This window comes from Nothobranchius furzeri, chromosome 10 (genome assembly GCF_043380555.1).
Source record: "Nothobranchius furzeri strain GRZ-AD chromosome 10, NfurGRZ-RIMD1, whole genome shotgun sequence".
NCBI classification, from domain to species: domain Eukaryota; kingdom Metazoa; phylum Chordata; class Actinopteri; order Cyprinodontiformes; family Nothobranchiidae; genus Nothobranchius; species Nothobranchius furzeri.
The window spans coordinates 57,323,135-57,347,909 of record NC_091750.1 but is presented as its reverse complement, the minus strand read 5'-3'; positions in this window follow the sequence as shown (position 1 = coordinate 57,347,909).

Sequence of the window (24,775 nt, the reverse complement as noted above, 5' to 3'; positions counted from 1 at the left end):
TCAAAATTGAGTAAAGACTTTTCACAAAATGTTGATAAAAAACTTATTCATAAACCCTGTTTTACATTTAAATAAAGTAAGTTTTGTTTAGCTTTGTTTGATACCTGAATGCTGTTTCAAAATCCTAACAGTGGAGTACATGATGCAACAAAATGCAAGACCTCACATCTGCTCTTTCACGTCTTTCCATTTCATCCACTTTCCTTTCCCAAGGTTTATTATAACAGCAATGTGACAAACTGTCAACAAAAATCAAATCTACTGTGCGTTGCTGTGTGGTGTCGACTATATAGAAAGCTACACTCAAGCACAATCTGTCAACCACGACAGAGACATAAAAATAAAAAAAATCACTTGTTGGTTGCCACAGTCGTCACAAAAACCTGCAGCTGAGACAACCACCTCCTTCCTGCCCACCGGTTTTTCCTTTTACCTAATCTGAGGAGTTGTTTGTTGTCACTGCAATAGTATTCACGTGTAAATCAAACATAAACAATCATACATACAGGCACGTACACTGACAACAACCATGAACGTCAGCTTGTCCCTGCCACTTACAGAATCATGAACGGTGACAGAATGCTTATATCGTCCATGTGAACAGAGCCAGTTGTCGCATGACAACAGCTATTGTGTGTTGTATGAAAACTTCTACAAATGTCCAAAGGACTGTGGCTGGATGACGGTGAGTCTAGTACCCCAAGGTGGGAAAACAAGAGAGTTGCATCTTTAGTTCTTTATTCGTGTACTCTTCTGGATATAAAATGCACAATTATGGAAATAATTGACACATAATTTGTGAATTTATTTAGAGAATTTTAAATGGAGCATTGAATTAGTAGATTTTATTAACAGATTTAGTGACACAATTTCATAGATAAGGAAATGTTAAAGAGTAACTAAACCCCAAAATAACATTTTTGCCAATTAACTGTGTAATTGGGTCCTTACAAGTGCAATCTTTCTGCTTATGTGCATTTTTTGACATCGTTGTGTAAACTTGGTTGAATCTAGAATCTAGGTCTAAAAACGTCTTAGTGCTGTCCCCTGTGGCAGAACAGCAGCTACTGCGTTTTAAACTTGTGATTGACTGGGGCTGGAACAATTTCACGTCATCGGTAAAGTCTCCTCCCACTCGCCCTCCCTCCCAGGATGGAAATTCCCCACACTTGGCCATGCCACTCTGTGCCTCCTGGCAACGCCCACTTTCATGGCATTTTTTCAAATCTTGACCAGGGGTGGAGTTACATTTTCAGATGGTGTACAGTCCCTCTTTAAGGTTGTTACAAGTGTCTATTGATTTAGGATTACCATGGTAACCACAGACTTTTGTCTCTCATTCTCATAGCAAATCAAATGAGTTAGCAACAGACTTAAACTAAAATCAGAACTCCTGGGTAATTTTACCAGACCTCTTGCCCGGGGAGTAATTCCATGTAGAACCACCACTGCATCTGTCCATTTCATGGGGACAGCCTGAAAGGACCATTTTCCGGGCCATTTCAGGGACCAAATGAGTACCTGAACTAGGGTTTGTACTTGGAAATGACCAGGAGCCTCATTTATCAAGCTTGCTTATGCACAATGCAGGGTCGGAAAACTGCGTAAGGAACTTTCCACGCAAACTTTGGGATTTATGAAAGAAAACTTAGCGGAAAAATGTACGCAACTTTAAGTTGACTTAAGGACCTGGCTTACGCACATGTTGGACATGGAGAGCACCTGCAGTGCTGCTGCTGAGAAGGATAAAATTATGAAATCCTGCAGCATTATCACTTGTACTGCTTCGTTTTCACACAGAACAAGACCTCCTGCACGCACACACGCGCACGCGAGCACACGCACATGTGCGCGGCGCGCACACTCACACACATACGCGTGCACACACACACAGCCTGAAAAGTAGAATATGGAATCATGTCCGTTTCTTCCTACGTGTAACCTCTGCTGTTGCATAGGGCCCCCAACCAGGAAACAAACAGTCTGCTATGTGCCGTGCAAATTAGGGGAGAGGAGGAATTGTTTTGGATGCGTATTTTCACCTTCTATCTCTTCTACTGTAAACAATGAATATTTTCAGTAAATTTCCTACTTTATGTTTTTACTTAGTAATTTTAGATTTTATTTAGTCATATTTGCCATTGCTTTGCTGTTTATTGTACTCGTAGTTTTGTCGTTTTTCAGCTGCGTTTTTCACTGGCGCTTTTTATTATTTTATACATTAACTTGTTTTTGTAAAAAAACCAGAAACCAGGAAACCTTCTAGAAAGAGGACACTTCCCTCAAAAGTTGTTGAGGAGCAAGATGTGTCCACATTGTTTTTCCATCCCAAATGCAGTAAGTATCTCTGCACTAAACCCGTTCCAGTTTCTGTTGTCTAGTATTTCTGCTAATACTATTACTATACTAGTATGTACTACTACTGCTACTTCCAGGAAACAAAAGGTCCATGTACATCTGTGGTTGAGGATTCAGGTGTCGATGAAGATGATTTGCCATCACAGCTGCAGTAAGTTTTTCTACAGTTCAAATATATTTCTAGCTTTAGTTCTGTATTTTTAATTTTTTTACAGTTTTCATTTCTAGTATTTACCACTTGAGTATGTTTTATAAAATCTGATGTATTTATAATTTTAGAGATTCTTCTGATGAAGAGCCATCCACCATCACCAGCAATAGACAGTGTCAGAGACAGAATGCTGCTGGAGATGCTCCACATCTTCTGGACTCTTGGACAACAAAGTCAGACCCAGGTGCCGCCGACCCACGATACCCAGATTTATCCCCAGAAGAACCCCTGGCTATCAGCTGCCTCTCACCACCAGCTCCACAAACAAATCAGCAACTAGTAGCAGAAGGAGGCCATGAAACATCAACAATTTCAGAAGCAGCAGCATGCACTGGATGCAAACCCTTCAGTGACCTCCGCTCAAGGTCACATCCCTGTCCCCTGGACCAGTGGAGAAGGAATGGACAAGCACAGAGGGCAGGTCAGGGGTGAAACAGGTACACTCTGTGCAAAAAACAAACAAAAAATAAAAAACACTCCCTGGATGTACAAAGAGTGCAAGAAAGAGTTTAGTCCGCAGCAGGACAAGAACTGCTCTGCAGAATACCACAACAGCTAAAAACACTTGAACATTGACAGACTATATCTATGGAAACTCAGACATTGAAAGTCATATATATAAAAATCAATACAAGGTTTTAATACATGTTTTGCTTGATTTCTGCTATTTCTCATTTTTTGTTTTATGTTCATGTACATTTTCTATTCAGAAATTTCTGAAGAAAAATCAAATGCTTTTTATTACAGTTATAACATACTGTTTGGGTTTAAAATCCTAATCATAAACCACACACCAGCTTTAAATGTTAATAGCCCAATAAAACCAGAATTATACTTAAAATAATTAAATCTCAGACCATCAGAAAGATTGTGATCTTCACCACTGTCTTGATACAGGAAGCTTCAATCAATTGTTGTCGTACTTGTTTACATGCAGCCCCTTTATTATGGTATGTGTGATGTGAACACCTCTCCCAGGGTAGAGGTCTGCACTGTGCTTTCTAGTTTTTATTAGTTAGTTATATTTCTTGAGTGGGTGTTTAATTTTATTACTGTACCATGTTGTGCTTGCAATTTGTGACAATTCATGGTATATTTATAGATATTCAATTGCAGTTTGTCAAAATAGGGGGGCCCAGAACATTATCTTGCATACGGACCCCACAATGCTAGAAACAGCTCTGTATGGAATGCAGAATATCAGCAGTGGGGCAGATTGAGACAGAATGTCATGCGTCTGTGACAGTGTGAGGATCCTGTCACTGTGTCCCGATTGATCATGCGCTCTTGCTACTTGGACTAGGGAGATCTCCGTTTGGGTGACTGGTTAGCGCACGTGACTTCCACCTGGGAGTCTCGGGATTGAATCCCGATTGGACCATTTCTTTGTATTCACCACAGATCTTGCAGAAGAATTCACAACATTGACGGCTTCAGTAACGCTGTGCCACTCTGTGGATTTTCTCTTATTTGTTTTGCAAAAGCACTTCTTTTCATTTCTCCACCTCACCCACAAGTACCTCAATTTCTGCTCGTGGAATAGCGCTTCCTTGATCTGCAGTCATGATCGAAATGCTGCAACAAGCCAGCATATGTATGTGCATGAGATCCACAAGGCACTTTGCGCTGACCATTTATGGCAGTAAGTGGGCGTGGTGAGGGCGGGATGTGACTAAAAAGAAGCTGAGAACCTTTCTCGTTAGTCTCTGATTAATGAAGCAGAGATTGCATGCAGCTGTGCGTACTCCATGTTTGATAGATCGCAAACCTACTCGGCGTAAATACATTTTTTTGCTGAGCTTAAGTACGGTTTTAGTAAGGATTCTATGCAATGTTTGATGAATGAGACCCCTGGTCGTGTTGCTGGGTGGAACTTGTAGTCATCTAATGCTGACTGGTTGTAACTCAGTAGGAAATTAAACTGGCAGACATCACCAAACAACCAAAGTTTGTAAAATTGCAAGAGCTTCTGGTGAAGTAGATGGAAGCAAAAGATCATTTAGAAAATCCCAATGCCAAAACACGTAACAGAAATTCCTCCACAATTCTGTTATTAGTGTTTTCTGGTCTTCTACAGAACAATGTAAAAAAAAAAACAATGCTGTCAATGGTGGTGAGTGCCCATATTTTTGTATTTTTATTTATTTTATTTTTTTGTATTTTTGCTGTCACTTTCCCCCTTCCCAGAAATTTCCTGGAACTTCTATTGAGGAAACACAGCAAATAAATCAAATAGAGTTGTGTTGTCCCCCCTTTTTAGTCAAGAAACAATTGTTGATCATCCTTCCATCGTCTTTACCCAATTATCCACACAGGGTCACTGGTGCCTATCTCCATCAGTCTTTGGGAAAGCAGGCAGGGTACATCCTAGATAGGTTGCCAGTCCATCACAGGGCAACAAAGACACACAGGACAAACAACCATGCACACACACACACCCAACTACAATTTAGAGAGCCCAATCAACGTCAGAGTCATATGTTTCGACTGAAGGAGGAAGACAGAGTACCCAGAGAGAACCTGTGCATGCACAGGGAAAGCATACAAACTCCTCGAAGAGAGATCCCAGGCTGGGATGTGAACCTAGGACGTTCTTGCTGCTAGCCAACAGCGCTAAACACTGCACAGCCCTGTTGACAGGTATCAGCACTTGTCTTTTTTAATTTTTTATTTTTGCTATTTTTTTCTAAATTATGTAACATTCAAATCCTGAAAGTCAAAGCACACTATTTGCAGTTGAACCATTGATGTTTATGTATTATTTGCATGTATGTTTTTTACAGGGTATTAAAACACACATTTGTGTCAGATTCACAGTCAATGCTTATGCAACAGTACCATTCGTAAATCTTTTTTTCCCCAGCTAAAACTCTTTAGTCCTAACTTCCTATTGGCCACTCCCCAACAGATGCAGGCTGGAAGCCAGAATTGGCAATGTTTTTTCTGGGTTGACTCCAACTATGTGAAACAGTCTCCTCCGAAATGTGATTGCTGCTCAGGTATCAACATTTTAAATCCCTTCTCAAGATGCATTTGTACTCATTTGAATTTTAGTCCCACGTAAACTTTTTGTTTTGGCTTTTGATGCATAATATTCTTTTTCTTTACTGTTATCATTTTACTTGCAATTCATGGTTACAGTTAAGGATGACTTGTTTAATCAATACATTTGCAGTGGTCTTTAGTAGGAATGAATGCCTTGTAAGTTGTACTCTAGGAAAACAAAACTCTGGTGCACCATTTTCAGGAGCTAGAAATGAGGCGCATAAGAGTTGTAGCATCATAGAAGGTCCTATAATTTGTGGCAAAGGTCACATCTACCCAGCTGGGTCAAGCTGGGTCAAACAGTACTTTTAAATCCACAGATTAACCCAAGGAGCCACGATGTCTGCAAGAACATATCACCATATCTGCTGCTGTTCCATCCCAGGAGGAGGACACTTAAAGTCACATGATAATAATTAGATAATAATTAATAAAAGTCATTGATTTTATTGCTGTTTAAGATAATCTCATAAGTGATCACTTGGTTCAGTAAAGGTATTTTAATTAAATGAAATGGACTATTATGCTTTGGGTATAATAATGATTAATAATAATAATTATTATTATTATGATGACAGTAAAGATGTGTTAAGCAGGGATGAGCGAGTACACCACTATCTGTATCTGTATCTGTTCAACCAACTAAATTATCTGTTTCTGTACTCGGAATGGGCGTGGCATAACCAGGAAGTGGGCGTGGTTTAACATGAAGTGGGTGTGGTTTACATCAATATATTATTTTAAGTCTGAAATTGATATGGAAGGATCAGAAGCTGCTATGTGTAATGTTTATTTGAAAACTATTTACAGAGCAGCCTCAGAATAGAGAATAAATATTTTTGATCACAATAGTAAAGAAACTATTACAGAACAAGTGTTTCAATAAAATCAGAACATTAATATTTAAGTGCATGGATTAATACATCTGAACTCATGCAGTAGGAACAAGGAAATATGAATTGCTAGAACCAGACACAGCGGGCGCTCTATGTGACTGGCCAATCACAGAGTGTGAAGACAGTCAGTTACCCAATGAGGATTTTCCTTCAGCACGATTACAGATATTCACGAGGTTTACTCGTTTCATGCTTGTATTCATCAAAAATGCTCTATCCATACCGGATACTCGTCTGAAACGAGTATCCGGCTCATCCCTAGTTAAGCATATCAGAAGGTCCGTCACCTTATCCAGCTAACACAGAGTCCAGATAAACATAACTTCACACATGTTTTTGACGCATGATCAAAGCTTTCTTCCTGAGAGAGTGGGAGTGTCCTGGAGCTTGGTAAAACTAACCATCCCCAGCTTCAGAACCAGTTCTTGAACCAACACCAAGGAGGAAAAGGGAACGGCCGCCCTGAATCCTCCACCTGCTGTTCTAGTCACGCCGACCAGAATAGCTAAAGAATAAACAAAAATGTAACCAGCTAACGAAGACTCTCCCAGAGTTGTTGATTTCTGAAGTTAAGTTAAGACGAGAATGTCCATCTGCCAAACGCTTGACAGTCGAGTGACCCATGAAGACATCTCAGGACCGATCTGGTCGTGCTAGAGGTTTTTCTACCAACCTCATGCCTGGAGGAAACCAATCTCCACCTGGACACTTCGGATCCAAAACGGGGGTCTTCTGATTGGGTGAGGTAGGACACGGGAATGTGTTTGATGCTGTTTTCTCTCTAAATAACTCAGTTAGCCTCAAAACATCATTTTCATCCAGAACGCTTCCAACTCTCTGGGAAAGAAACCTTCTCATAACTTCATTCACACATCCAAACTCGTATTTTCCATTTAGCTTCCATTCAGGCACAGGTTTGCTTTTAAAACAAGTTTAATATCAAAGCTGTTGAAAATTGTCTTTAAATTGTCATTCTTGAATTGTCATTTAATAATTGTCGTTTCAAATCTCTCAGTTTAAAATTGTTTGTAATAAATTTCTTCATTTTAAACTTGCCTCATTATTGAAACGAAACACAGAAAAGGTACAAGATCTCTGGTTATTTGAAAGCAAAGATCCTAACTTCTGATTCAAAATAACTTTTGCTATTAAATGTAATTATCTAAATTAAACATTAATCTTTGGATTTAAAATTAGATCCAACAGGTTGATGTATGAACTTAGATCGATACATAAGTATCCGGGATATTTATATATATGATATAAGCTTCATAGGTTAATCTGATTGGTCATTTTCGGAATCTCCAACTGAATAGCAACAGAGGTGATTTCAGTATGCAGATAACTACAGAGTTGAGCATCAAAAGATATTTGGACAACTCAGCTTTGATTGTCTAACAGCAATGTGACTACTACTGTCTCAGTTTGCTTTGCAATGTTGATGCTTTATCTCCACAAATTACACAAACCTGCAAGAGTCCTGCTGTATTGTTGAGTTGCTAATGCTAATGGTTAGCTTCTACTAGCCAAGACGGTCCCTGCTGTTTCCTGGAGGCTACACAAACAGCCTTTCCTGTCATGAGTCAAGATAGGTGAGTCCATGAATGTTAAGTGTCAGTGTGATGTAGATCTGTCAGGATTTTCAAATCCTAGAATTTTACCATCTATTATCTATCAGAAGCTAATGCAGGAGATAGGTGTAGGAGACTATTTCCATGTTCAGCCTGCATGAAAAACTTAGTGGTCGGTTATAATCAGAAATAATCGTTACAGTTTTTTTTCAGTGAACTGTAATCTTAATTGTTCCATTTAATCAAGTTAGCAAAAACGTTGCCGTCATCATTTAGAACAAAAGCAACATATTATTACTACATCATTCAGCTAGTATTATTTATTATCAGTTGTATGGCAAAGAATGATATTGGTATCACAGAAATACATTTTTAATTATGAAATTTGAGATATAAAAGTGATGTTTTTTTTAAATAAAAATAAATAAATAAAAGGTCTCCAACAGTCATCTCTGAGGTGAAGTGTTTCCATCCTGCCACATCTGACCTGTTCTGACATAGCGAGGACTCCACTGAGGCATAAGGAGCTTGTTATTTTCCCAGCAGGCACCTCATTAAAGTCCCTATGACCTTTTACAACTAGGCCAATGGTCATGCATCGTTTTGAATACAGATATCCATTCCACTGATGGTATTCCAAAGGAAAAGACAGTCTGCCCTGCTTTGAGAAGCTGCTGTCAACTTAAAACATCCATTCTGACTTGTGCAGGTCAATTATGTTGGGATTTGCACACACACACACACACACACACACACACACACACACACACACACACACACACACACACACACACACACACACACACACACACACACACACACACACACACACACACACACACACACACACAATCTCTAGAATCAGCAATAATTACATTTAGATCATTTTCAAGTCCCTTGAAATAAGCCAGCCTTTTTTATTCACAAAAATTCTGAGGTATTTTGTGCCTACACAGTAGTAATGCAGGAACTTAACTCCTGCTGCTTATCACTATATTCAACACTTCATTCTAAATATCCAGGGGTTTTGATGAGTCATTGCATCAAAAAAGTATTCCACAAAATCCTTATTTTTTATTTGTTTTTGTCATTCATTTAACAGATGCATCTATCTATAAAAACTTACAAAGGTGAGCAAGGTGGTTCAATCGTCTTGCTCAAAGACAAACAGAATGACCTGGTATCGAACTGACAACCATCCGACCACTGGAAGGCTCAATTCATATCAAGTACTTTTTCCATTTCAAAATTAGCCAAAAATTATTTCTACTAATTTTAATGAATTTTAAAGAAGCCACTGAAGCAAGAGAAAAAATAAATAAATAAATAAAAGCGCTGCAGGAAAACACGCTAAAGAGTCATTTGAGCCAATAGTGGACAATCTTTGTTTAAAAGTTAGATTCACTGAAAAAACTTTTTTTAACTTAAATTTGACAATGAAAAGTCAGAGTTTAACATGCGGGCTGAACTTCAAAATAGTCTCCTACACCTTTCTCCCGCATTAGCTTCTAATAGAAAATAGACAGAAAAAGGTTCAGTTCAGGAAAGCCTGACAGATCTACATCACAATGTCACTTAAAGCAGCAAGCCACAGTATTTCTCTTAGCCAACTCCACCATCTAGTGGTTGACAAGCATATCACTCCAAGAGTCGGTCAATCAATTTTTTTAAGATAGCAACTTCACGTTTCTTGATTATGAATGTTCTTTTGTAGCCCACAAAAAGAGCTAAAACATGCTGTTTTACAAGTAGTATTCTCATGTCATGTTGTGTGTTCATTTGTTTATATTTTAGAGACTTACTTGTCAGTGAAAAGTTCTTCAACTCTGCATCAGCCGAGGTACTTCCTTAAATTTGTAGCACGTAAGCGGTAGTGTAACACTATTGGTTAGTTCTGATCGGCACTCGGTTGCATGGAGCTCATAGCTAAAAAATTAAATAAAGACATATTGCTTACATTATATCACAGTACATGATAAGGTCTCTTTTATGGATGTCTGAAAAATCAGACATGATTTCTGAAAAGGGGGAAACTCCAGATTGCTGCTTTAACAATTCATGGACTCACCCATTTTCACATGCGATGTGGAAGGCTGTTAGTTTAGCATGCAGGAAACAACAAACAACGTCTCAGCTAGTAAAAGCTAACTGTTAGCATTAGCAACTCCACCACACAGCAGAACTCCTCCAGGCATGTTTTATTTGTGGAGATGTAACAGACCCAGTCTGTTTACGGCCACTAGATGGCCTCAGCAAGCTGCCTGCCCTGCTGTAGGTGATTCCAATCACAGTGCTCCCTGTTAAAAGGGAGCATCTGGAGACACCAAGGGGGGGGGGGGGGGGGGGGGGGGGGGGGGGGGGAACCAGTTGAGTGTTGGCACGAAGGGGTTTGCACTCTTCTCTCCCTCCTGTGTGTGCAGACGTTAGAGTCATAGCTTTTGAAACCTGAGTGGTATTAGTTGACTAAGAGACACATCATAGTTTTGGTTGTTATATTGAATTGTCCTCATTCAGAGAGACTCAGCTCACCCTTTTGGTGGAGCTTTTTGTGTTTATTAAGCCGGGCGTACACTGTGTGACTTTTTCACTTTTTTGAGCTGATTTTCCACTCGTGCGAGAATCCACGAGATCGGGGCGAGTTTTGCGTTGAGCATTGTGTAGTGTACAGGGGTTGCGAGAGGCGATTAACACCACATGACCAGCTACCAATCAGCAATCGTGAGCTCGCACAAACTTCTGGCGTGTTTGAAATTTTGATCGTCCCTCGTGAGGGTATCGCACTGTTGAAGCGGCGCTGCAAGCAGTTGCAACCCAAAAAGTACCAGAACCACTCACGGCGCATGCACAATCATGCATCAATACCGCTCGCCAGCTATTTCCCTAATAAAACACGTTGCTCATTTTTATTTCTACACATTTTTTTTACTCACAAAGATTGTCAAGAAAGCGTGTTTGTCATGTTCATGTCAAATTAAACTGATCACAAAACACAGATTTACTTTCTTTATTTCATTTTCCTCATCCAACCCCCATAAATCCCTGTGTGTCCTCCTGCAGCACTCCTGGACAACAGGCAAAACAAGACAAAAAAGTCTGACGTGTTGTGTAAAAAATGCTATTTTTAGCATATTTTTAGGTCCGACGTGTTGCTACCAGACGTACAGTGTGAACAGTTGGGTCGCATCCGAGAACTGGGTCATGCAGTGTGAGCGCATGACTCGTGAGATCTGCCCTGCGAGGAAGTCGTACAGTTTGAGCTGAAGCTGAGTGTTACAAGTGAAAAAGTAGCACAGTGTCCACCCAGCTTCAGTTAGATTTTCCCCAGCCTTAAGTGCCAGTGCTTTGTGTTTATTAGAAATTGATTTTTGTTATTCGAGACCCTTTGTATTATACTCAATTCTGGATGACCATTTTGCTTCCCATTTATTCTTATTTCAGCCTAGAGAGCTGCATTGCCTTTAATAAACTCCCTTCTAAGAGATTTACCTTGTTTTTTTCTTTCACAGTTAACTTTCTTTACTCCCTCACATAACATCATACTCCTAGCCGAGCTGAGAGATGTAAAAGAGAGGGGGCTTGTCCGGGATTTCTGTCTTTTTATTACACTTAAAACCTGATTTAACTTTTTTTTCATTTTACTGTGTCGGGACTAATCTTGTCATCTCTCTTAGAGGCAGAGCAGAGGCTACCATGGCATCACAAACCTTGATTAAAAAGAAAGTGTTGCCTTTTTCTGAAACTAGCCAATCTGGCTATTCAGTGATTTAGCAGGGCATCGAGATGGGAGCAGTTACTGCTGAAATTCATAAAATTAATCTGTCCTGTCCTTTAGTAACAGGTGAACTTGTTGTGGTCGTGTTGGATGAATTACCGACAAAAGGGGTTGATTTAATCTTGGGTAATGACGCCGCTGGAGGTTTGGTTGTACCTGTTCCTGAGCTCATTCTAGAACCAAAAATCCAAGCGAATACAGACATCTTGCCAGCTTGTGATTTAACTCGTGCTCAAGCCAAGAGGGACCAAGGCATTACTCTTCATGACTCTGTCCTACATCCTCTTATGTCCGATACAGATACCAGTACAGATACTGTAGAACCTGTATCTTCACAGGGTACTTCTGTAAACTTCCCTATAAACTGTGACTCCTTAGTAGAAGCTCAGAAAGCTGATAAAACTTTGCAACCTTACTTCACTCTTGTAGGTATTTGTTCTAAGTCTCCGAATAATGCGAGGGCCCTGTCTGACAAGATACAGGCCATTGTTTCATTTCCACCTCCGACTACACGTAGAGAACTCTGACGATTTTTGGGCATGACTGGTCATTAGCGGTGCTTTGGCCGAAACTTTTCTACAGTTGCTAAACCACTTACTGACATGTTAAGTACTAACATCCCATTTTCTTAGACCTCTGTTTGTCACCTGGCTTTCCTTTTTCTCTGCAATCTGCTCTGTTGTGCTCCCGTTCTTGCAGCCCCTGGCCTTTCTGGGCCGTTCAAACTCGAGGTTGATACCTCTGACGTTGGAGCTGGGGCAGTGTTGATCCAGGAAGACGCTGATGGACTTGATCACCCCGTCTGCTACTTTTCCAGAAAATTCAACTAGGCACAACAAAACTACTCCACCATCGAAAAAGAGACTCTAGCCCTGATATGGTCCCTGCAACATTTCCATGTCTATGTTGGCAACAGTAAATTTACAACCATTATTTTTTCTGATCAGAACCCGCTTAACTTTCTTGACCGCTTACACAACCAACGTCTGATGAGATGGGCCCTCCTCCTACAAGAAATCAGACACAAAAAGGACCAGACAACATCATGGGATACACACTACCGCGTAGTGTTTAGTAACTGAGGCTCCCTTGTAGGCGTATGGACTTCACCCCTTTGGGTGAAACTTCCTTTTGTTTTGTTAGTGTTGGAGGCCATGAAGGTTAGTGTTGGAGATTAACATGTCCATCTCGGGAACACTCCAGGAGGGGAGACATTTTTCCCTCTCACTGGGATAGTGTCTAAGCTACCCACCTTTCCATCTCCATGAAGATTAGGGTCCAGTTAGGTTTTTTTTTTTAGTAGATAGCGGGAGCTCTCATGGTTTATGTCGGATTGTCACAACTTCAGTCACGTCTTGTTCATTTGTTCCTTTAGTTGTTGTTTTTTTTGGGGTGGGGTGGGGGGGTGGGGGGGTACAGACCCTGTCTGTTTACTAGATGGCCTCAGCAAGCTGCCTGCCCTGCTCCGGGTGATTCCAATCAGAGTGCTCCCTGTTAAAAGGGAGCACCTGGAGACACCAACGGGGGCGAAACCAGTTGACTGTTGTCACGAAAGGGTTTGCAATCTTCTCTCCCTCCTGTGTGTGCAGACGTTAGAGTCATAGCTTTTAAAATCTGAGTGGTATTAGTTGACTAAGTCACACATCATAGTTTTGGTTGTTATATTGAATTGTCCTCATTCAGAGAATCTCAGCTCACCCTTTTGGTGGAGCTTTTTGTGTTTATTAGTTAGTTTTTCCCCAGCCATAAGTGCTGGCGCTTTGTGATTATTAGAGATCATTTTTTGTTATTCGAGACCCTTTGTATTATACCCAATTCTGGATGACCATTTTGTTTCCAATTTATTCTTTTTTCAGCCTAGAGAGCTACATTTCCTTTAATAAACTCCCTTTTAAGAGATTTACCTTGTTTTTTTCTTTCACAGTTAACTTTCGTTACTTCCTCACATAACATCGTACTCCTAGCCAAGCTGAGGGACATAAAAAGAGGTAAAACATCAACGTTACAAAGCAAACAGAGTCAGTGATAGAGTCGCTTTGCTGTTAGACATTCAAAGGCGAGATGTCTGAATATCAGGACAATCTGCAAATCATGCATTTGAAGGTACTTTCTCCTCCAACTGACTTCTATGACCTCAAACAGGCGCACTGGAGCTTTTCTTCCCCAAACAAACACATAAAAGGCATTTATTCGTACTAGAGACCACTGCAAATGTTTTGAAAATGAGTAAACTTAACTTTTACATTTGATACAGTATTTTGCTCTTCTTGATTACAAAGCTTTTAACTACTTTTAATAAATCGCAGTCTACAAAAACTCAGTCACTGTAAGTAAATTCATCTGAATATAGTAATTTTACAGAACATTTAACGCAATGTCTGACAGGAAAGCAAAAACCATCATGTGATGATGAACCAAAAATACTCATTTGAATTTTTTAAATGATCAGCTAAATTTCTCCGTCGGGCCTCCCGTGGAGCGTAGCAGGAATCAGGGTACTTACTGGCAGTCTACACAAGAAGGAAGGTTGGAGTGAGTCAAGGAGAAGTCAGAGCCTGGTGGTGTTTGGATAGTGGTGGAGATGAAGCGATAGCGCTGGTCATTGGTTAGCTACCGGCTAATGGAGGAAGGCTGAAGGGAGTGAGACAGCCAGTAAGAGGAGGGAAATGGGTCTTGAGAAAGGTCTTTGGAAATGATACGTTGGGTGTAGATCAGCAGCTCTAGCATGCTCTTGTCATGCACAACTGGTGAGAGTTGAACGTGATGAGGTCTTCACACCTTGCTGTCCAATTGAATGATTAGCTTTTACTGAGGTCTTCTTAACAAATGACAATGAATTTATTTTTACATTTGGTATTTATTCATAAATATATTATAAATAATTTAGTTTTATTTCCCTGAGGATTTCAATATACTCCTCCTTGAACCGTCACCTTATCGTGGTGGAGGAGTTTGAGTGCCCTAATGATCCTAGGAGCTATGTTGTCTGGGGCACTTAGTGCCCCTGGTAGGGTCTCCCATGACAAATTGGTCTTAGGTGAAGGGTGAGACAAAGAACGGTTCGAAGGATCTTTCATGGTGGTGAAAACGAAGAGTCGGAGTACCCGGCCCGGAGGGTTACCGGGGTCCCACCCTGGAGCCAGGCCTGGGGTTGGGGCCCGTGAGCGAGCGCCTGGTGGCCGGGCTTTCGCCCATGGGGCCCGGCCGGGCCCAGCCCGAACCGGATACATGGGCTCGTCCAACTGTGGACCCACCACCCGCAGGAGGAACATGAAGGGTCCGGTGCAATGTGAATTGGGTGGCAGACCAAGGCGGGAGCCTTGGCGGTCCAATCCCCGGACAAGGAAACTAGTTTTTGGGACATGGAACGTCACCTCGCTGGCGGGGAAGGAGCCGGAGCTTGTGGCAGAGGTTGAGCGGTACCGGCTAGATATAGTCGGACTCACCTCGACACATTGCATTGGCTCTGGAACCCGAGACCTGGAGAGGGGTTGGACACTCTACTTTGCTGGAGTTGCTCCGGGTGAGAGGCGGAGGGCTGGGGTTGGCTTTTTGTTAGCCCCGAGACTCTCTGCCTGTGTGTTGGGGTTTACCCCGGGGGACAAGAGGGTAGCTTCCTTGCGCCTTCGGGTCGGGGAACGGGTCCTGACTGTTGTTTGTGCTTATGGGCCAAATATCAGTTCAGAGTACCCACCCTTTTTGGAGTCCCTGGGACGAGTGCTAGATAGTGCTCCATCAGGGGACTCCATTGTCCTGCTGGGGGACTTCAATGCTCACGTGGGCAATGACAGCTTGACCTGGAGGGGTGTGATTGGGAGGAACGGCCCACCTGATCAGAACTCGAGCGGTGTTTTGTTATTGGACTTCTGTGCAAGCCGCAGTTTGGCCATAACGAACACCATGTTCGAACATAAGGATGCCCACCGGTACACTTGGTACCAGGGCAGCCTAGGTCACAGGTCGATGATAGATTTTGTAGTCGTATCATCTGACCTGCGACCGTATGTTTTGGACACCCGAGTGAAGAGAGGGGCGGAGCTGTCAACTGATCACCACCTGGTGGTGAGTTGGATCAGATGGCAAGGGAACATGCCGCGTAGACCTGGCAGACCCAAACGCATAGTGAGGGTCTGCTGGGAACGCCTGGCAGAAGAACCTGTCAAGACGGTCTTCAACTCCCACCTCCGGCAGAGCTTTGACCACGTCCCGAGAGCAGTGAGGGACATTGAGTCCGAGTGGGCCTTGTTCCACTCTGCGATTGTCGAGGCGGCTGTTGCTAGCTGTGGTCGTAAGGTGGCCGGTGCCAGTCGTGGTGGCAACCCCCGTACCCGCTGGTGGACACCAGAGGTTCGGGGAGCCGTCAGGCTGAAGAAGGAGGCCTACAGGGCGTGGCTGGTCTGTGGGTCTCCGGAGGCAGCAGACAGGTACCGGATAGCCAAGCGGGGTGCAGCAGTGGCAGTTGCCGAGGCAAAATCTCGGGCGTGGGAGGAGTTTGGTGAGGCCATGGAGAAAGACTATCGATCGGCTCCAAAGAGGTTCTGGCAAACTGTCCGGCGCCTCAGGAGAGGAAGACAGCAACTCGCTCACACTATTTACAGTGGGGATGGGGAGCTGCTGACGTCAACTGAGGCTATAGTCGGACGGTGGAAGGAATACTTTGAGGAGCTCCTCAATCCCACCAATGCGCATTCCGAGGAGGAACCAGAGCTGGGAGGCCTGGGGATGGACTGTCCGATCTCGGGGGCAGAAGTTGCTGAGGTAGTCAAACAACTACACAGCGGCGGAGCCCCGGGGGCGGATGAGGTTCGTCCTGGGTATCTTAAGGCTATGGATGTTGTAGGGCTGTCATGGTTGACACGTCTCTACAACATTGCGTGGTCATCGGGGGCAGTTCCTAGGGAGTGGCAGACCGGGGTGGTGGTCCCCATCTTTAAAAAGGGTGACCTGAGGGTGTGTTCCAACTATAGGGGGATCACACTCCTCAGCCTCCCTGGAAAGGTCTACTCCAAGGTACTGGAGAGGAGGGTCCGATCGATAGTTGAATCTCAGATAGAGGAGGAGCAATGTGGTTTTCGTCCTGGCCGTGGAACTGTGGACCAGCTCTATACCCTTGCAAGGGTGATGGAGGGGGCATGGGAGTTTGCCCAACCAATCCACATGTGCTTTGTGGATTTGGAGAAGGCTTATGACCGTGTCCCCAGGGGCACCCTGTGGGGGACGCTCCAGGAGTATGGGGTGGGTGGCTTTCTGTTAAGGGCCATTCAGTCCCTTTACCAGAGGAGCGTGAGTTTGGTCCGCATAGCCGGTAGTAAGTCGGACCTGTTCCCAGTGAGGGTTGGACTCCGCCAGGGCTGCCCTTTGTCACCGGTTCTGTTCATCACTTTTATGGACAGAATTTCTAGACGCAGCCGTGGTGTGGAGTGTGTCGAGTTTGGTGGCAGGAGAATCTCGTCTCTGCTTTTTGCGGATGATGTGGTCCTCCTAGCTTCATCCAGCTCTGACCTTCAGCTCTTGCTGGGTAGGTTCGCGGCCGAATGTGAAGCGGCTGGGATGAGGATCAGCACCTCCAAATCTGAGACCATGGTTCTCGACCGGAAAAGGGTGGCTTGCCACCTCCGGGTCGGGGGAGAGGTCCTACCTCAAGTGGAGGAGTTTAAGTATCTCGGGGTCTTGTTCACGAGTGAGGGTAGGAGGGATCGGGAGATCGACAGGCGGATTGGTTCGGCGTCTGCAGTGATGCGGACGCTGACCCGATCTGTCGTGGGGAAGAGGGAGCTGAGCCAGAAAGCCAGGCTCTCGATTTACCGGTCGATCTACGTCCCAATCCTCACCTATGGTCATGAGCTTTGGGTAATGACCGAAAGAACGAGATCGCGGATACAAGCGGCCGAAATGAGTTTCCTCCGTAGGGTGGCCGGGCTCAGCCTTAGAGATAGGGTGAGGAGCTCGGACATTCGGGAGGGACTCGGAGTAGAACCGCTGCTCCTCCGGATCGAAAGGAGCCAGTTGAGGTGGTTTGGGCATCTGGTCAGGATGCCTCCTGGACGCCTCCCTGGGGAGGTGTTTCGGGCATGTCCTGCCGGCAGAAGGCCCCCGGGTCGACCCAGGACACGTTGGAGAAGTTACATCTCCAATCTGGTCCGGGAACGCCTTGGGGTCCTGCCGGAGGAGCTGGTGGACAAGGCCGGGGAGAGGACGGCCTGGAGCTCCCTAGTTGGGATGCTGCCCCCGCGACCCGGACCCGGATAAGCGGAGGAAGACGAGACGAGAGACGAGATTTCAATATTTTCACAACATATGATTTAAGTTTGATTCAGTCCTTTTGAAAATTTTAACCCAAAATAAAATGCTGCAATATGTGAGGCTCCTAATTACCCAAAATAAACATGTAAAAGTCTTCCTGCAGCTCAAACAATCAATGTGAGTTTGACCTTTGTCCTCTTTAAATTGTTTCAAATAAGAGCTACAAACCTACCAGTTAAGTGACACAAAACAACAGCAAAGCAATAAAGAGGTGATGCAATTCACCCCAGTTTAAGATCTGTGTGATATGGTGAATGCACATGTAATTGCAAGAAGTGGAGATGGTCTTCTAGATGAAAGAAAGATGCCCTTGGCTCTTTATAAGACATGTCTCAAATTACATTTAGTGACCTGATTGTTTTGGTAAAAAAAAAAAAACTATGACTTGGCTGCACCATAACATTTCTCATTACACATTTAAAAAAAAATCATACCAATGTTTTGTGGATTTTAGGAGGATTTCAGTAAATAGCATCACCAGTGCCAGTGACGTTTCACCTTATCCTGAGATCCTACAAGGGATAAGAGCGGTAAACAGTCAATGAAGACAAAAATCCGAAAATATGTTGAGCATATTACTTCTTTTTGTCAATATATATTGATATAAACAATCGTTTTATTTGTAATTTTTTAAAATAAAAAATGCTTTTGATTTTTTTATACTTAACATATAGAACAGAACCACACAATAGAGACATATCAATATGTTCAATGTTTTTTTTTTTATTTCATGCTTTTCTGGTTTCATCACTGTGTCAGAGGGTGATAAATCCCAACCCTAAGTACCGCAGTGTCGACAGGATTTGCTGACTGAAACCTGCTGTCATTCTTGCATTATACATACATTCAGAGCTCTTATTTAACCTGCACATACTAAATGGGGTCAGGACCTCTGTCCAGTATGTGACTGACTTTATTCAAGGAGCCTCACTGACAGCCAAATTAAACTTGAAGTGTAAGCTTTTGTTTTTTGTGGCCTTTTTGCAGTGAGTTGCCTCATCAATGGAAAGCAGCTCCACTGCTAATTTTAGTCATTGCTTTGTAAAAACCAGTGCTCATTGCTGCACCTCTTTGGACTGCCAAGAACATTTAGAACATATGCTGGTGGAAGACACTAATTTAAATGCAAACAAGCTCAAACATAGTTTTCTCTTCACAAATGCATGTGTTTGGTAAAGAAGCACAATGAAATTGTTTGCATCTTCTGGGAGTAAATAGAGAAAGAAAAGAAAAAGAAAATGGAGCTCTTTTCTTCAAGGTCTAGTTTTTGAATTAAAATATCCTTGCTAAATTTTGTTAAAACTTTAATACAAATATTAATAAATGCCTCTTTGTACAACATTTTTGCATTTGTTTATTTATTTTTTGCATTTTTTAGGACCACAGGAGGATGAATCAAACAACCTTTATTTGCAGACTCAGGATCCAAAGTACTCTATAACAACAACAGCAATAAATAAAAGAAAAAACACAAATAATTGAGAGCAGACTGCTATACCAGTGATGCCACTGAAAGCGCTACATAGGCATTAGTCAGGCACTTAATGATTATATTATCACATTGGTTTAGCAGGCAGATAAACCTATACATCAGGATCCTCCGCTTCACATGAAATGTATTTATCCCCATTGAAACAATGGAGGTCTCTTTAGCTAATTTCTAAGGCAATCAATATATGCTACAGTATGTCATCTCTGAAGACTTGATTGATTATAGCAGGACAACAGGTATGCAGTATATAAATGAGTACAGTATACTTTAAAGAGTAACTTTTTGACTACATTAGAGCACACGCTGAACTTATGAATTAGCATACTAGCCTGTGTATTGATCCTATGGCGTTGCCAATCAATATCATCGTTGTCAACCAAATCATCGTTAATGAAATGCCCCAAATATTTGCATTTGCCACTCACAGCCAAGGTTTTACCACACAATTTTATTTAACCATTTTAAAAAATCTCCCATGACAAATTGGTCTTAGGTGAAGGGTGAGACAAAGAACGGTTCGAAGGATCTTTCATGGAGGTTAAAACGAAGAGTCGGAGTACCCGGCCCGGAGGGTTACCGGGGTCCCACCCTGGAGCCAGGCCTAGGGTTGGGGCCCGTGAGCGAGTGCCTGGTGGCCGGGCTTTCGCCCATGGGGCCCGGCCGGGCCCAGCCCGAACCGGATACATGGGCTCGTCCAACTGTGGACCCACCACCCGCAGGAGGAACATGAAGGTTCCGGTGCAATGCGAATCGGGTGGCAGACCAAGGCGGGAGCCTTGGCGGTCCAATCCCCGGACAAGAAAACTAGTTTTTGGGACATGGAACGTCACCTCGCTGGCGGGGAAGGAGCCGGAGCTTGTGGCAGAGGTTGAGCGGTACCGGCTAGATATAGTCGGACTCACCTCGACACATTGCATTGGCTCTGGAACCCGAGACCTGGAGAGGGGTTGGACACTCTACTTTGCTGGAGTTGCTCCGGGTGAGAGGCAGAGGGCTGGGGTTGGCTTTTTGTTAGCCCCGAGACTCTCTGCCTGTGTGTTGGGGTTTACCCCGGGGGACAAGAGGGTAGCTTCCTTGCGCCTTCGGGTCGGGGAACGGGTCCTGACTGTTGTTTGTGCTTATGGGCCAAATATCAGTTCAGAGTACCCACCCTTTTTGGAGTCCCTGGGACGAGTGCTAGATAGTGCTCCATCAGGGGACTCCATTGTCCTGCTGGGGGACTTCAATGCTCACGTGGGCAATGACAGCTTGACCTGGAGGGGTGTGATTGGGAGGAACGGCCCACCTAATCAGAACTCGAGCGGTGTTTTGTTATTGGACTTCTGTGCAAGCCGCAGTTTGGCCATAACGAACACCATGTTCGAACATAAGGATGCCCACCGGTACACTTGGTACCAGGGCAGCCTAGGTCACAGGTCGATGATAGATTTTGTAGTCGTATCATCTGACCTGCGACCGTATGTTTTGGACACCCGAGTGAAGAGAGGGGCGGAGCTGTCAACTGATCACCACCTGGTGGTGAGTTGGATCAGATGGCAAGGGAACATGCCGCGTAGACCTGGCAGACCCAAACGCATAGTGAGGGTCTGCTGGGAACGCCTGGCAGAAGAACCTGTCAAGACGGTCTTCAACTCCCACCTCCGGCAGAGCTTTGACCACGTCCCGAGAGCAGTGAGGGACATTGAGTCCGAGTGGGCCTTGTTCCACTCTGCGATTGTCGAGGCGGCTGTTGCTAGCTGTGGTCGTAAGGTGGCCGGTGCCAGTCGTGGTGGCAACCCCCGTACCCGCTGGTGGACACCAGAGGTTCGGGGAGCCGTCAGGCTGAAGAAGGAGGCCTACAGGGCGTGGCTGGTCTGTGGGTCTCCGGAGGCAGCAGACAGGTACCGGATAGCCAAGCGGGGTGCAGCAGTGGCAGTTGCCGAGGCAAAATCTCGGGCGTGGGAGGAGTTTGGTGAGGCCATGGAGAAAGACTATCGATCGGCTCCAAAGAGGTTCTGGCAAACTGTCCGGCGCCTCAGGAGAGGAAGACAGCAACTCGCTCACACTATTTACAGTGGGGATGGGGAGCTGCTGACGTCAACTGAGGCTATAGTCGGACGGTGGAAGGAATACTTTGAGGAGCTCCTCAATCCCACCAATGCGCATTCCGAGGAGGAACCAGAGCTGGGAGGCCTGGGGATGGACTGTCCGATCTCGGGGGCAGAAGTTGCTGAGGTAGTCAAACAACTACACAGCGGCGGAGCCCCGGGGGCGGATGAGGTTCGTCCTGGGTATCTTAAGGCTATGGATGTTGTAGGGCTGTCATGGTTGACACGTCTCTACAACATTGCGTGGTCATCGGGGGCAGTTCCTAGGGAGTGGCAGACCGGGGTGGTGGTCCCCATCTTTAAAAAGGGTGACCTGAGGGTGTGTTCCAACTATAGGGGGATCACACTCCTCAGCCTCCCTGGAAAGGTCTACTCCAAGGTACTGGAGAGGAGGGTCCGATCGATAGTTGAATCTCAGATAGAGGAGGAGCAATGTGGTTTTCGTCCTGGCCGTGGAACTGTGGACCAGCTCTATACCCTTGCAAGGGTGATGGAGGGGGCATGGGAGTTTGCCCAACCAATCCACATGTGCTTTGTGGATTTGGAGAAGGCTTATGACCGTGTCCCCAGGGGCACCCTGTGGGGGACGCTCCAGGAGTATGGGGTGGGTGGCTTTCTGTTAAGGGCCATTCAGTCCCTTTACCAGAGGAGCGTGAGTTTGGTCCGCATAGCCGGTAGTAAGTCGGACCTGTTCCCAGTGAGGGTTGGACTCCGCCAGGGCTGCCCTTTGTCACCGGTTCTGTTCATCACTTTTATGGACAGAATTTCTAGACGCAGCCGTGGTGTGGAGTGTGTCGAGTTTGGTGGCAGGAGAATCTCGTCTCTGCTTTTTGCGGATGATGTGGTCCTCCTAGCTTCATCCAGCTCTGACCTTCAGCTCTTGCTGGGTAGGTTCGCGGCCGAATGTGAAGCGGCTGGGATGAGGATCAGCACCTCCAAATCTGAGACCATGGTTCTCGACCGGAAAAGGGTGGCTTGCCACCTCCGGGTCGGGGGAGAGGTCCTACCTCAAGTGGAGGAGTTTAAGTATCTCGGGGTCTTGTTCACGAGTGAGGGTAGGAGGGATCGGGAGATCGACAGGCGGATTGGTTCGGCGTCTGCAGTGATGCGGACGCTGACCCGATCTGTCGTGGGGAAGAGGGAGCTGAGCCAGAAAGCCAGGCTCTCGATTTACCGGTCGATCTACGTCCCAATCCTCACCTATGGTCATGAGCTTTGGGTAATGACCGAAAGAACGAGATCGCGGATACAAGCGGCCGAAATGAGTTTCCTCCGTAGGGTGGCCGGGCTCAGCCTTAGAGATAGGGTGAGGAGCTCGGACATTCGGGAGGGACTCGGAGTAGAACCGCTGCTCCTCCGGATCGAAAGGAGCCAGTTGAGGTGGTTTGGGCATCTGGTCAGGATGCCTCCTGGACGCCTCCCTGGGGAGGTGTTTCGGGCATGTCCTGCCGGCAGAAGGCCCCCGGGTCGACCCAGGACACGTTGGAGAAGTTACATCTCCAATCTGGTCCGGGAACGCCTTGGGGTCCTGCCGGAGGAGCTGGTGGACAAGGCCGGGGAGAGGACGGCCTGGAGCTCCCTAGTTGGGATGCTGCCCCCGCGACCCGGACCCGGATAAGCGGAGGAAGACGAGACGAGAGACGAGATTTCAATATTTTCACAACATATGATTTAAGTTTGATTCAGTCCTTTTGAAAATTTTAACCCAAAATAAAATGCTGCAATATGTGAGGCTCCTAATTACCCAAAATAAACATGTAAAAGTCTTCCTGCAGCTCAAACAATCAATGTGAGTTTGACCTTTGTCCTCTTTAAATTGTTTCAAATAAGAGCTACAAACCTACCAGTTAAGTGACACAAAACAACAGCAAAGCAATAAAGAGGTGATGCAATTCACCCCAGTTTAAGATCTGTGTGATATGGTGAATGCACATGTAATTGCAAGAAGTGGAGATGGTCTTCTAGATGAAAGAAAGATGCCCTTGGCTCTTTATAAGACATGTCTCAAATTACATTTAGTGACCTGATTGTTTTGGTAAAAAAAAAAAAACTATGACTTGGCTGCACCATAACATTTCTCATTACACATTTAAAAAAAAATCATACCAATGTTTTGTGGATTTTAGGAGGATTTCAGTAAATAGCATCACCAGTGCCAGTGACGTTTCACCTTATCCTGAGATCCTACAAGGGATAAGAGCGGTAAACAGTCAATGAAGACAAAAATCCGAAAATATGTTGAGCATATTACTTCTTTTTGTCAATATATATTGATATAAACAATCGTTTTATTTGTAATTTTTTAAAATAAAAAATGCTTTTGATTTTTTTATACTTAACATATAGAACAGAACCACACAATAGAGACATATCAATATGTTCAATGTTTTTTTTTTTATTTCATGCTTTTCTGGTTTCATCACTGTGTCAGAGGGTGATAAATCCCAACCCTAAGTACCGCAGTGTCGACAGGATTTGCTGACTGAAACCTGCTGTCATTCTTGCATTATACATACATTCAGAGCTCTTATTTAACCTGCACATACTAAATGGGGTCAGGACCTCTGTCCAGTATGTGACTGACTTTATTCAAGGAGCCTCACTGACAGCCAAATTAAACTTGAAGTGTAAGCTTTTGTTTTTTGTGGCCTTTTTGCAGTGAGTTGCCTCATCAATGGAAAGCAGCTCCACTGCTAATTTTAGTCATTGCTTTGTAAAAACCAGTGCTCATTGCTGCACCTCTTTGGACTGCCAAGAACATTTAGAACATATGCTGGTGGAAGACACTAATTTAAATGCAAACAAGCTCAAACATAGTTTTCTCTTCACAAATGCATGTGTTTGGTAAAGAAGCACAATGAAATTGTTTGCATCTTCTGGGAGTAAATAGAGAAAGAAAAGAAAAAGAAAATGGAGCTCTTTTCTTCAAGGTCTAGTTTTTGAATTAAAATATCCTTGCTAAATTTTGTTAAAACTTTAATACAAATATTAATAAATGCCTCTTTGTACAACATTTTTGCATTTGTTTATTTATTTTTTG